A 15,935-nucleotide genomic window follows, 5' to 3' on the forward strand; every position below is an offset into this window, starting at 1 on the left:
TACTCAACCGTAAAGCCAGTCTAACCTCAATTACAGTAAAGTATGTACATTAGGTGTACGAAAGGCTGTGTTGCAGCCTACAGTATATAATTTTTAAGGAACTGACCGGCTATGCCAATTACTGTACCAATGATTTACCATACTTCCTAGTTCAATAACTTAAACTTTAATAAGAAATGAAATTAACCTTTGAATAGTTGTTTAGTACCTCATTTTTTTGTAATATTTTATGCCCACTTAGAAAATTAAGTACTTAAGATGTTGTGATGACATTAATACATTTTGACTTCCCAATAGATACCAACTGCAACACAAGAAGTCCATGCATTTTTTTTTTTCTCTCATGTGGCACGGGGATCTGACAGGAAAGCAGTGTATACATATACTGTACATATGTGCAGAAAATAACTTCAGCTAAATGAAGAAATATGACGCCAACTGCCAAAAAAATAAATAAATAAATACAAAAATTCAATAAAAAATCAATTTTAAGTGATTTTGTACAAGTTTTTGGCAAAGATTGAAATTAAATTAAACAAAATGTTTTGCTTTGTTTGGGTTATGTTTGCTTTTAAAGGAATCTTTTACTGCCAAACGGAATCTCCTTCCAGTCATATCATTTTGTTGTCTTTGTATCGCCATAAGCCTTGCCCTGTGAGGAATTTTAGTTTCGATGATAGAGTGCTTGAAATGTTGGCCCGTCCTGCCAGAAAATTCAGATCTAACAAGTGCTGACTTACGTTGAGACGTGACGTCAGTGCTGCAAATTGGTCAGAATTGATCAGATCTCACTCTTAGCTTTGCCTTGATACAATTATACAGGAATGTGTACAGACTTCACGTAAGGCTGTGAATGCAAAAGATCTGCTCTAAGCTTGACCTTGAGACAGTGCATAGAAAAGTGTACAGACTTCACATGTACGGCTGTGATTCAAAAAATCTCTCAAATAACAAATATCAGAACAACGTATTATGAAGAACTAGTTATGGAATTCTGGAATGTTTTAACTCTCCAAAAGATTGCTAACTTGCAACTTTACCAGAAATATCCATATAAATGGCTTTTATACTTCAGAAATTTGTGAACTTTCCTTGCTACAGTGTAGCTTGCTAATGATAGCGTCCCTGCAACGAAGTGCAGCGATGACCTCACCATCGCTCATCATTCTCCACTGTTCAAAATATATTAGATTAAGTTGGCGTGAGGTGAATCACAGGTTGCAAAATCATGAAAGAGAGGGGAAGACCCTCAGCTCAGACCTCTCCCCAGACTGCAGGGAAAAAAATGGCTTTTTGTTCACAGGCTTTTTGGTAACTTCTTGGAGCATGTATGTGCACATGTATGTACCTAGTTTATACCTTGATTTGAACATAGGGGAACATGAAGACTTTCCACAAAAAAGGCCAACTGAAAAGCCTGTCATGTATGAGAGCCCATTAATGAGCAACAACTGTTTAGAAATGAAAGTAATAGTAACCAGTATTAGGCGAGAGTATCGACATGGCTCTATTCGCCAAACACATGGCCACTTGTCACTCGTAATGATACATCATAAAAACTCATTAATTGTAGCAGGTAGTACGTAATGTCACATTATCACTTCTTTCTGACTTATATGCTAGCATAGGTATATATACATTCTGCTTCCTAGTGCCAACTGGCAAATTATAAATCTGTGCAATTCAATTGACCTTGTAGTAAAAGAAAGTGATGAACAACCTACAGGTAACCAATATCAGAGTATCATTTAAATTATATAACTGTTTTATAATAACGATACTCGCTGAAACAAATTCTACGCAGGCAGTTACTCAAGGACAAAACAAAACCAATCGCAAATTCATATTAATCAAGGTGTGATCCACTGGAATTCACTCACAAGCAATTTAAAAGATGCAAAATCCTTGCGTCATTATAAAATATCACTGAAACGCCGCCACTCTCAAACTTCACCAGTGCGCGTCATGTAATTCTCTGTATGTAGCTATTCCTTCCTCCACATCTTTTTTCATCAAAAAATAAATATAAAAAAATGCTTCACAGATATATAAATGTACGTCAGTATGTGTGTAATTATGTATAAATGTTTACTACAAATAAATGTTCATACAAAAAAGCTAACCAATTATAACTTGGATACATGTGCACTAGTGGTGGTATCTACATATTGATGTCAATTTATGTCAAGGAAGTCAGAATTGGTATGTTTTTAGGTTTAACTTCTTCTTCGGTCAAGTCTTGTTTTTTTAAATTTTATTTTCCTTTTCTCTCTTCTATCTATTCTTTGTTCTTTCTCTCTTGTAGTTATTTGCTGATACTTCTTCTGCTTTTATTTTATTTGGGGGGGGGGGGGGGGTTGGAACAATAATGCTTATTCTTGTTCCTCTACCATCACATTTCACAATTATCTGTTTTGTTAATCCTACATCAGCGTCAGTCTGAGCAAACGATCCAAACCATGTCTTTATCTATGCACGTATGTAAAATGGTAATGAAAACTTTGATCTATTTTGTATGTTGTGAAATGGTAGAAATAAAGAAACTCGGCTATACATCTCTGGTGAGAAGTAGCTTGGAATATGCTTCCATAATTTGGGATCCTTACCAACAAGGGGACATTAATCACTTGGAAAGAATCCAACGCAGAGCTGCTCGCTTTATTAGCGGTGACTATACTTCCCGGGAGGAAGGGTTTATGACTAGACTGCTCAAAGAACTAGAACTCCCAACACTTGAAAACCGTAGAAAAAGTGATAAATTATGTACTCTCTACAAGATTATGCATGACCAATTCCCAGCTATTCAACAGGATCATTACCTCACTGCCCTTCCCACTAGGAGACGGATCATGCCTACGCAGTTTAAAGTTTGTGCTGCGGATAACATAATTAGGAATCAAGTCAACAATAATAGTAAAGCCCTTAAGTACATTCGTTGTAAGACCCCCCAGTATAAGCATTCTTTTTTCCCTCTGCCATTGCTGGTTGGAATAAGTTAAATGATGAGCAGGTGTGCGCGCAGAGCATCGACACATTTAGGTGTCGTCTGGCGTGCTGCTAGTGCTGTCTATCTCCCCGTTGCGCTTATGCCCTATGGGTTTCTGCAACGTATTAAGAAGAAGAAATAAAATTTAGTCAAAATGCTGGCTGCACCCATGTTGTCACAAACAACTCCCAAAGCAAGGAGTGATGTTGTTGCTTTGGCTACAACAGTACTCTTGTCTTCTGCACAAAAGCAGAATAGCTAGGCTTTGGAAAACCTCACTAGTCACTGCACTGAGACTCTTGTATATTTGTTGTTGGTGACAGGAGGATTAGCATAGCTTAAGAAGCCTCCTGTACTAGGTCTATTCCATTATCCTTTCTGTTGTCCTTGTTTATCCAATTGTTGATTACAATGTATGTAGGCATACATGATTAAGGGTGCTCCAGTGTAGGCCTAGAATTCAGCACTGTAATCTGAAGAAAGTTTGAGACTCAAGCACAAGCAGACACTGAGTGAAGTTGTGTTTATACTGGTCTCTCGTCATCTACACTTTAACTTACAAGACTAGGTTAGCCTAGGCCTACAGTATTCACTTGCCTAGGCCTAACCCTAAGTAGGCCTAGGCCTAGCTTAGTCCTAGTCGTTAGCAAACAAGGCTACTAGCAACTTCTACACGCACTTCGGAGTGCATAGAAGTTGATTCTTAGCATTGAAATTCAAAAATCAATGCACACTATTACCTTGCTATCCTTTAAGAAACAGAGTTTTCCGTAATTTACGTCGAGATCTATACAGCAATATGTCATTAACTTTGCTTTTGCATCATATACATTAACTAGGACCGATTATGTGTGTGGCACCAGGTTCAGTCGAGTCCGGTAGATTATGTCAACCATGCAGTTAAACAAAAGTCAAAGTACTGTACATGTACCACTGATGGATCAGTGACATGTACCAAACATGGAGGGTCACGTGACGCGTTCCTTGTAGCACTAGACTGTTAAAGTACTCCTTGAATCATGTGTCTTCTACAACAGCTAACACGTTCTGATCAATTAGCTACCAGAATTCAGGTGGAACTACGCGAGCAATGGAATCTAGCTAATTGATACATATTCCAATATCTACCGAAATTTTTAATTCCTAAATTCCCGTTTTGAGTATTTTTTCTTCTTCAAACAACCGAAGGGCAGGTGAAATGTACACAGTATATCATGGATCTACACAAATTTACATAGACACGAGATGCAGACGACAGGATTCGTCGTTCCTTAACAACGCAAGGCTCCTTGCCGTTTTTGCACGTAAACGTGACAAGCGGAGGAATGACCGCCATAAGCAACGCTGAACAACGTTAACATCAAAACTTCCCGTTATAAACACCCGTTATAGTGGTGTTTTGTAGTCTACGGAATGCTGATGTCCTTTGCACTGACTATAATTAAATAATATGTTAGTAGTGCCTGGGAACACATCACATGACCCTCCTTGGTCGCTACGGTTTCTTATTGTGGGAATGAGCCTTCCAGGTTATTTTAAATTCGATGTCCATTGTACGTAAAGTGTATTGGCCTTGCTATCGCTAATAACAATATCGCGAGTGATCTGAAACTTTATTGACATGCCCAGAATCCCATTGCGATGCATTCAGTTGCTATCAAGTGTTCATTCCATTTTAAGAGTAGACATAGTTATGTATAAATTTTGAGAGTAAGTTTCTGCGAAATGTACCTCCCAAATGGCTGCTCCGATTTTCTTCAAATTGATGGGAAGGTACCACAGGGTGATCTCGTGTGTCTTGCAGACCCGGAACCAAAGGTCGAAGGTCAGAGGTCAAGAAACATGGAATTGACATCAAACCAAAATATGAGGTTGCCAGGGGAAATGAGGTCAAGGTCACATGATTAAAGGTCAATGTATATATTTGGCAGATTTTGTGTGTGTGTAACAAACCCAAAACTGCATAGGCTCTTACTCTCGTAGACATGACATGTGCACGTGTTATTGAACATATTCTTTTATTGGATTTATATTTATTTATTTTTTTTCATTTTTTTTTTCAAGCATGTTGTCACAAAATGCTTGAAAAACTAGTCTAAAACAGAATTTTTTGTCTACTTTTTAACTTTCCTCAGATTAGTCAAGTGTTGCTTCTGGAAAATTATTTTGGGGATTATTGTAACCTACAAAATGGAGAAATATAGCACCATTTTGCATCTAGGTATTCCTTATCTTCAAAAAAATATCAACACCACCTCCCCTAAGACCCCTCCCCAGGACGGCGATCACTATGTAAGTAACATAGGGCCTACCAATGAAAAACGGGCCGGTCTAGGTGAAAAATGCCCGGGCCGGGTTTAAGACCCAGTCCGCCCTAGTGTTGGTGTAAAAGAACTTCAAAACATCAAGTTTGATCTTAATTGGTGATAAATACCCCTACACCAACATGTGTTTACATAAAAAAGACAGTGATGACATTTTTTTTCATAATTCATCTTTTTTTAAAAGGCAAGAAAAGTCGCAAGTAAGAAATGAATGTCATACCACTTGCTACACATTGATTATATATATATATATATATATATATATATATATATATATATATATATATATATATATATATATATATATATATATATATATATATATATATATATATATATATATATATATATAAATTTCCTTTTTCTCATGTTAAATTTATTTTGGCTGTAATGTAATGAATTTATTTTTATGTTTTGTTTTAAAACTTTCATCATGGTTATCAGAATTAAACAAAGAAATACCAAAATCTTACACTCTTTCAGACAAAGATAGGTGACCCAAAATTAAGTGGTTCCAAAGGTTCCAAATGTCAATATGATTTCATAACAGATTACAGTTGACTTTGTGAGTATTCTTCCATCGAGAAAGATCACGTTAAGTAAATTTTATTATTATTACACCGTTATTTATATAGCGCATAATCCACAAGTTCTATGCGCTTTACAATTAACCCTGGTCATTGGTAACTTGTCACACCTATTCACCAAAGTGTGCACAATTCAAACAATCTCTCCTGGGGCACAACAGTGCACCACAGCCACGTGTCCCCTGGGGGACTTCCCATAGGGTGCAGCCACAAACCGGCGCACGCAACTATATTTACAAGTCACCTCGCAATTCCCCATTTATACACCTGGGTGAAGAGAGGCAATGGAGATAAAGTGCCTTGCCCAAGGACACAACGCAAGATCTGGCCAGGGCTCGAATCTGTAATCCTTAGATCACAAGTCCACTCCTTTAACCACTTGACCACAACGCCACCTTACATAATACTTAATAGGTGTAGGACATGATATAATCACTGACATTAGCTTCAGTGTCGCCACTATTTTTACTATGATACTACTACTATGTCACAATGATACCACACATTGACAATAATGAATCTTCCGAGAGCATCAAGGGGTGGACCAAATGAGGCTTGAAAGATTCGCCGTACAACTTAAAAGTGGGAAGAAGAAATTCTACCCTTTCTCCCCACGATTGTAAAGTAAGCCGATATGTCCTCTATGCCATACATGAATAGTTCAGCTAGATACTAAGGAATAACGAAGGCATGGATCAAAGACAATTCATATTATTCAGTACCACAAACCTCTATACCTTAAAGGAAATAACGAGGCCAGGGATCGAAGACAAACTATATTATTCAGTAACCTCACAACTTTGTACCTTAAAGGAATAACAAAGGCAGGGATCAAAGACAATCTATATTATTCAGTAACCTCACAACTTTGTACCGTAAATGAATAACGAAAGCAGGAATCAAAGACAATCTTTATTATTCAGTAACCTCACAACTTTGTACCTTAAAGGAAATAACGAGGCCAGGGATCAAAGACAATCTATATTATTCAGTAACCTCACAACTTTGTACCTTAAAGGAATAACAAAGGCAGGGATCAAAGACAATTTATATTATTCAGTAATCTCCAAACTCTCTGATATTTGATTTTTTTTTAAGTTAATCGCTTTCTATTTGACTGAATAGTCTCGCTTTAAAAATTGGCTCCTAAGGCCTCACCACAATACACAGATAGCCGTCATTGGTTACGTAATACGCTTGAAATTCCATATATTCCTTAAAGTTGACGAAGCCATGTGTCAAGTATAACAACTGCCTCTGAAAATAACCAGCGTCATTAAAGGGGTACAGGTGAAGGAGGTAATTTGTAACTAATCGTGGCGCTTGATTTCGAGCGCTAGTCGGCTCAGACAAAACAAAACTGAGGCCCTTCTGCCAACATATGCTTTGCTTGTGTTGCATTTTGAAATGTTTTTTTTTTCTTCTCATCCACGCCCCCACCCCCCTAGTACGAACATTTTGATTGCTCTACTGTTTGGAGGGTATTAAGATATTCCACAGAGAGAATGAGGGACAAACTGTCTTTACTAAAAACGTTACTATGACCGAGTAAATTGACATTTTAGTCACAACTGAGAATTATGACGCGTATTTCATATGTTACGGAGTTGAAATGATTGCGTAATGACATATGTATGGGATGAGGTACGGGTAATATTATTACATTTTTGTTCAAGATTTGAGATATTCAGTATTGGTGGAGGGCGCCGTAGACAAAATTGAGGGCTTAACTTGTAGCTTTAGATAATCAATTCTTGACGTATGTAACGGATCTTAATCCTCCAAGCCCAGTCGAATCACATGCTAGTAGTATACGGTGCTACTGTATTGTAATATTATTTAAAAAATTATCATAATACATCTTTGTACCATATCATATTATATGCAAGAATATTATTGTGATTGTTTGATATGATATTATTATGTTACAATAGTATTGTACGGTACTATGTGCATCGGGTGCCAAGCCACGGTGGTATGCTTATGTTACTAATGAACTCCGTTGATACCTTTGGGTAAGCAACGTTTGTTGTTTATTTTATAGTGCTTTCAAGAAACGTGGAACTGTTTGTAACTTTATAATAGCAGGCCACCTATACACTTTGGCGATCTTAGTCAACTTAATCTGGCTATCAGAGAGATGTAATGTGAGGACAAATTACTAAGTACGCCAAAAATGATATTTAAAAAGATGAAACTATTATTACTGCAATTAACATATTTATATTGGATAAGAAAAAATGTTTATTTTGGTGATAACGAAAAGTAGATATGATCTACTTCTATAACCAAGGTCTGAAATTCATTTTTTAACTTTCCAAGAGATACGTAATGATTGCAGAATACATTCGAAATAGGCAAGGTTTCTTTTTTTTTAAGTACAAAACTTATTTTTGATGGAGTAATATATTTCTGATGAAGAATTTAGTTATTTTTGATGGACCTAATATATTTTTTGATGGAGATTTTTTTTATTTATAGAGTAATTTCCTTTTTCTCATGTTAACTTTATTTTGGGTGTAATGTAATGATTTATTTTCATATTTTGTTTTTGCGGTAATGGCCGCCCATAGTGTATCGGTATGAGGTATTTGAGGAAACCTTTCAACATGGTAATCAGCAAAAACAAACAAAAAACAATGACAAGGCAAAGACAAGGATAGGTCACCTAAAATGATATGGTCCGAAAGGTTCCAAAGGTCTATATGATTTTATAGCGATAACAGTTGACTTTGTGAGTATTTTTCCATTGACAACGATATTGAAAAGGTTCAAACTATTAATACTGCAATTAACATATTTATACTAGATAAGAAAAATTAAAATTGTATATGTTGGTGATAACGAAAAGTATATTTGATCTACTGCTTACCAATGTCTGAAATATATCTTTTTAACTCTCCAAGAGATACTCAATGATTGCAGAATATACTGGATATAGACCAGTTTTACTGCATGTACAATTCAACTGCATGATATCCGTATTGACTATATAGCCAGCTATAAATGTGAAATACATCTTTCGACACTGCACTCAGACTAAACAACACTCTTATAACGATGAAAACTCATTGGCTCGTGCAGCTGGTTTTCGTTGTAAATAATGAAGACTTTACATATTATAATAATGTACTCTACGTACGCAGTCTACTAGTCGTTTGCAGTTATAGAACTTTAAATTATATCCTCCGATCGACTTAGACCACACTGAGCTGAAAATGACGGAGGCGCGAAACCAATGTCTCTGTTTTGTTCTTCTGGTGCAGAATTTAAGGCTGAATCATCACACGTTGTAAGTGTAAAACCACACTATTTTAGTACTTGAAAGAGATGCGTTTGGTCACATGACACATTTCGACCTGCAGCCAATAATATATACTGTTGATCACTTAAGAGATCTAGTGTTATATATATATATATATATATATATATATATATATATATATATATATATAAATGAAAATCGTAATGAGTTGGAAAATCAAGAACAGTGAAAAAACGTTCAGCCTCCACCGGGATTCGAACCACGGGCCTTCCGCTCTGTACGCGGACACCCTAACCACTAGGCTATGGACGCTGATTGTATGTCCAGAGGTTCGAAACCGGTAAGGAAGGTCGTAATTCCACTGTAGGCGTTTGTCACCTGTATCGAACAATACTAGTTCTGTTTTTGGTGACATATTTTGCCTTACTCTAGAGATCAAACATGATGCTAACCAACTCGAAATCATTTGTGATTCCTAAAGCCGGATCTCGAAAGAGATACTTTAAACAGACTTTATGTTAATGCAATGGAGGTAAACGACAAATGCAAATGAATATATATATATATATATATATACATATATATATATATATATATATATATATATATATATATATCCTAGGAGAGCCTTTCATCTTCTCATTGCCTGTCGTCGTTGATAGTGTGGTGAATTTAACATACGTTACCTGACAAAAAAGGTAAAGAAATCTGTCATTTCACAGATTACCACAAAGTTGATTGAAATGTATTATTATTTCGCCTAAAGTAAAAAGCGGTATTCCATTGACCGTATCAAGTTGATTATTAGCATTGGATTGGTATGTTTTTTTGTACTGTTGATATTCATTATCGCTTGTGTACCTTAATCAACTAATTGAGGCCATGTTTTGGTGTCATTTTTGCAGATTGTTTCAACGTGTAAGTGATCCTGCATTTGGGATCCTCAAAACATTAGTTGACCTCATCATTTTCCATGCGTTCAACTGAAACAAGTTATAAATATGTTTGATACGGATTATTTCATAGTTTTGAGACCTACCACGGTATTGACACGAACATTCCAGGCTAAAATGACGTTTGTTATGGTTATGTGTTAATGTGTTCTACTTACTACGTACTTAAGTATTCTTGTCTGATGGTAACTGTTCCATCAGTACCCCAGCGCCGTCTTATTGGTTATTCTGATTACGTGACACATTCTCGTCATACTGCAAAGAGGAATACCAACGTAGGTAAGATATATATTCAAGAAGAATTAGAAGAGTAAGAAAAAGAATAGTAAGATGAGACAGAAGGAAGAGGAATAAGAATACTTACCTGTGTTGATTTGTGCACAGCTTTTTGTGCCTTCTGCAAAGTGGCCTTCCCTCTCGCAATGTACGTTCGCAATCGGTGCCTTTTCACTAATCGCGCACATCTGGGCAATCTAATCGTTCAATGATACCGAGTAGTACTTTTGCTCCTTCTTCTAAGGCCATTGAGAATCCTGCAAAGACACATCAGACTTAGCTACATGCAAGCTAATAACTTACTCAAACACGATTGCGACGATATTTGCTGCTTGTAGTTATGTGTGGTGCAAAGTATTCCAAGTGTTTAACGAAGTCATTTGCACACTCGAAAATTCTAAGAGATTATGTATTTTCATATGGGTAAAAAATCTTGTTATTTTTACAGTAGTTGCTGACATTTCTAAAAGAAGAATATCTATGTGGCGAATAAATCACGACGTCACAATTTCTATGCAATCCATTCTGCTTATATCTAGTAATTAAATGTTGAAAATTTCTATAGCTAACGAGCATCGTTTTTTCAGATGAACGCTGAATATATGCTGTGATGATAAGTATATGGGCTAATGTTTGGAACACGGTTTTCTTTGCGTTACAAATTTGTTTATGTACTACCAATTTCGACTATTATTACAATACGTTTTCACAGAGGTAGTGTTAATACACATATTCATTATGATGCCTGGGTTCACGTCGCTTAACTCTTCAACGGCTTTCCTCGTATGTCGGTTGGTAGCCAGTGCCACCTTCGCGTCTGTCAATAGCCGGTCACGTTGTCTAATAAAGCTGCTATATGTACGACTCTTCAGAAGACCGTAACTGCTGCTGACGGCTGTGACAGACAGTACAAGCGCGGCTTGGCTCATTGTATATCTGGATTGATTTGTATACTAAGTGAAAGTTAATGAGAGACTTTTCATTGAAATGATTATTTTGCAGTCTATTGATTTGACCTTGGATTGGATATTAGGGTTACTAGTTTGTCTTAAGGGAATGGAAATGTTTATAAAAAACCAATACCAATGGTACATTCACATTATGGGTGTATGAACCTGTGGAGTATAAAATTAGACGTAAATTTGATAGGAAAACATCTTTATTTATCGGTGTGCAACAATGACGTCAAACCTGTGTGCTCCAAGTTCACTTTTGGTACAAAAGGTCGCAACTTCAACTGTCAATATCTAAAAAAAGGTTCATAGGAATTGAATGCAAATTTCACCAGAATGGTTAGATTATGTTCATCGTTAACATATCAAAACACAGGTTTGACCTGGACTATTCTTTTAAGTCAGCATGAAAAGTTCCAAGGTTCAAGATAACTTTATACAAAGATAGCTAGAAAGATAGAGTTTTTAGAGGTTTTGGCTGCGTTAGAAGATCGCCATCAATTTCCACCCGCCTCTTTATAAATTAATTACCTAGTACCATAACTTCATTTCCATCAGGATTGAGCTTCAGGGGTAACAAAACGAGACATCCAATTCTGAACGGTAGTTAAAAAGAAATTAAACCGCATCACGGGTCAGAGCTGTATTGCTGTTTGCAATCAAAATGCTATCTAGAATATCCGGCAACTTTCAACCTTCAAAATGAAAGGATCTCAAATAAATAACACCGGGCCCAACACAGAACCCCAAAGAACACACTGTCTGGTTACCATAGTAACGGAAGTGAGCCAGTTAAACACAATGCCTGATAAAACCAATAACATTGGACAAAATTTGACTAAGCAAAGAGTGATCAACATTGTCAAATGCAGCACTAATGTCTAGTAAACGTAGGACAGTGTCAGAAGTCATGTAAATATCACTCAATAATCAACCGATTCACACAGAGATTACATTAACTACTGTAAATCTTAAAGTTTTGTTCCACAATAAAAACTGGATTGTGCTCAGGGGCGGACTGGGTCTTAAAACCGGCCCGGGCATTTTTCAGCTAGACCGGCCCATTATTCATTGCAATGTTACTCACATCGTGATGGCCGTCCTGGGGGAGGGGTATAAATGAAAAATTTTTGAAGTTAAGGAATGCCTAGAGGCAAAATGGTGCTATATTCTCAAGTTTGTAGGTTACAATAATCCTTTAAAAAAGACCCAAAAATAATTTTCCAGAAGCAGCATTTGATAAAACTGACAACAGTTAAAAAAGTAAACAAATATAGACAAAAATTCATGTTTTAGACTAGATTTTATCTAGTTTTTCAAGCATTTGGTGATAACATACTTGAAAAATATGGAAAAAAAACGAAATAAATCCAGCAAAACATATATGTTCATAAGAAGATTACATGTCATGTCTACGAGAGTAGGAGCTTACGCGGTTCGCTGCTTCTGGCAGCCCCACCATCAATGATATTTTTAGGTTCAAATGTGGCCAAGATCCTTTTTCCACAGACATCAACATGAACGCCTCAAGATGTTCTTGTGTCATTGTACTTCTCAAACGGGTTTTTGATTCTCTTCAAGGCAAAGAAAGAACGTTTACATTGATCTTCGTACTTGTATATCTTGTCGTACAAATCATAGCACGGACGGGTTGCCAATAGCACGTTCTTTTGTTACGAACTAACAGGCTTACTAACATGGTGATTTCATGAGCTGATTCCCACAGTTAAAAATATATTTCTACATAGCCCGTCTGTATTCTATTAACTACTGTGAAAATGGGCTGTAGTTTCACCAGGCTCCACAGCCCACCGGCCCATCGGGCACGGCCCAAATGCCCGTGTGGCCAGTCCGCCACTGACCAACACATACTATTGATTTATCAGACAATTGATGAGGAATACACTACTCCGACCTTTTACTACACTGTTAATTGTATCATCGATTTAGCTCATTAACATATTCCAAATCCCGATTTCGGTGATGATTGACATATGAAGATACATCACGTACAATCACCTGACAAGGCGCGCGAATAATTTAATAGTTCCAAAATTACGAAACTATCAAGCTAGCAAGGTTGTTCATCATGATTATGTCAATGGTAATTATGAACAGTTACTTGCAAACAGATTTCGGTGTAACAATAAGGCTGAAAAACTGATATGTCAATGACGTGCAATTATCTCAATGTAAAGTGGGCTTGTCTACTCAAACACGTGGAGCTATAGTATAGGAAAACACATGCAACTGCAGAGGCAGGCCTACAGTACGTACACAGACGCAATAACCTACTCCAGTTACACCATAAACAAAGATGATATTGTTTTGCAGTGAGGCCTACTGTAAGGTTACGTTTAACATATACCTATTCAAATCGACATATTATCGACTAAGCTCATTAATATATTCCAAATCTCGATTTCGGTGATGATTGACATGTGGAGATACATCACGTTTAGTCACCTTAACCATTGAACTAGCGCTCGTGCCCGGTTCGTCTCAGATCCCGTGGTGGATCGCTGGCCGATGACCGCCGGTCGATTAGTATCGGTGGTGTGTGGATGACTGTCGCTACTGCGGGCCGCCGATTTGGAGGTGGTGGCAGAGGAATGAAATGGACAACCAACGAAATCAAAAATGGAAGTGTTATGAAGTCTGCAAGTAAGGAGAAGAAAGCTGCTTGTGTCCTAGGGTTAGCTTAAGGGAATTACAAAGCTGGCATTACTTATACATGTAAAGACTTGCTAATATGATTAAAGGATAAAGCTAGAGATGAGGAGAGTGGTTTTTGGCAGTGGGGCTGTGGCTTTTGTGAGGTGAGGAGCGGAGGTAATAAGGAGAGACAACGAAAGGGAGAAGCCGAGGTTGTATGAGAGGATAGCAGTGATAGTGTTGCAAGGTATCATAGGTTGTTATGAAGGCTTTATGTTTTGAGATTGTAGAAGGAAGTAGTGACATTTTGTGGAGTCCGATAATAAAAGAAGAAAAACATCGAATAACATTGTCCTGAATCTATTACCCCAAACAACGTAACAGGAAGTAAAAGTAGATATTAGCACACTCTTTTCATGTAAACCTTATGTCTACCTAATTTCTACCCTTTTCCCTCCGTACATTGGAGAGGCTTCATTGACCCACGAACCTCAGCGCCTCCTTTAACACTCGAGCCTGACTTTCAATGGACATTTATTCACTTACTGATCTATATCTCCAGAATGCTATATGGGAGAGATGGTGGGGTTTAATACGGTAAAAATACATCACACTTACGTGACCAGCTGTCTTAAACTCCACGCTGAGTAGAATTTTCCTATCATAATTGAGGCGGTATCAGAGTCTTCATTGATTGCTGTATAAGTCGGATGCCATATTAAGCAGCTGGTCGAATGAACACACTGCCCTGATTTGCCGCTACTTGATTCATATCGACCAATCGCGGCCTATCTTTGGATTGTAGTGAAGAGCCATGTATCTGGGAGTTAGGGAACAACTCCCTGCGCTGCATGGACGTAGCGCTAATGCCGCGCACATCGGACAACCCATCGCCCTAGGACTATGATATACTAGAAATGCGCAATCCTTGGCCGTTAAATTAAGGAGAGCCCTAGTCTTGATGTGTTTAAAACTAGATTGCCACGCATTGTTTCCAGCACTGCTGCGCTGCATCCGTTTTGCAAGATTTCGTTTTGGCATGGTTGGTTGCAATATCACATTCAATTCTTTAATTGTAATAGCAACATAATTATATCGACAATATATGTTGTTATGGAGAGCTACCTCAGGCTTTCGTATATGTCATTGCGTTCTAGCTTTTTTTCTCATTGCTGTTTTTATTTTATCAGATAAGTCTCTTTTACCTATAAAGTGCATCAAGGCTAATATTGATCTTTCTTGGGTAAGCTGATATATGAACTGTCATTGTTCTATGATATACAAAAGCCTAGCCAATTGCTTGTTGATTTCAATGTAAGCTTAATAACCAAAATAACGCAAAAATGTACGTTCCTACATTGATAAACAAAAGAGACAGGAATCCAAAATCCTCTAATAGAGGATTGAACCATGAAAGTTGGTTTTCCCATCATCATTGGCAAGAAATATTTTACAGAAGCTTTGTACAGTATCCCATTAGGAAGCACAAGGAAGGGAAAAAACAAATCCAGACATCAATTGAACCTCCATGAATGTTTTTGTTTTCAAATAAAATTATTCCGAGCTGACTTTTAACTCAAATTAAATATTAAATACTGTACGATATTCAATTTTCTCAATTTTCACCTAAGCTGTTTATCTTTAGTAGTTTCTTCATGTCAATTTAATGGAGACAATTTAGTTTGATAATCATTTATGAACGTTATCAACATTTGATTTCAATAAAAACAAATAATTCGACCGGGGAAGTACTCAATATAGACATTTGGTTTCACAGCTGCAAGATAAATACTAACAACTTTGATATCCAGCTAATTTACTAAAAAAAACACGACTGTATGAAGTATGAAGTGGAAACTGTTTGCTGGTTGGTGCCGTTTGTTGTTTGATCAGACGTTTTGGGATGACTTTAAATTGAAGTTTAGTGTTGATTTGT

At 37.0% G+C, this 15,935-nt stretch overlaps 1 protein-coding gene across 13 annotated transcripts in view; it reads right to left on the reverse strand.

Moving 5' to 3' along the window:
• Nucleotides 1–4,422, reverse strand: part of LOC139982116 (uncharacterized) — a 46,633-nt gene extending 42,211 nt beyond the window's left edge. For 3 of the 13 annotated variants that reach the window (XM_071994663.1, XM_071994659.1, XM_071994661.1), the window contains exon 1: nt 3,727–4,419. The gene's annotated coding sequence lies outside the window, so the exon portion shown is untranslated. Of the gene's footprint in view, nt 1–3,726 lie in introns of all 13 variants that reach the window. The other 10 variants (XM_071994666.1, XM_071994657.1, XM_071994658.1 and 7 more) reach the window with 5 other exon arrangements.
• Nucleotides 4,423–15,935: the final 11,513 nt, after the last annotated feature.

The sequence above is a fragment of the Apostichopus japonicus genome, chromosome 16 (assembly GCF_037975245.1).
Source record: "Apostichopus japonicus isolate 1M-3 chromosome 16, ASM3797524v1, whole genome shotgun sequence".
NCBI classification, from domain to species: Eukaryota; Metazoa; Echinodermata; class Holothuroidea; order Aspidochirotida; family Stichopodidae; genus Apostichopus; species Apostichopus japonicus.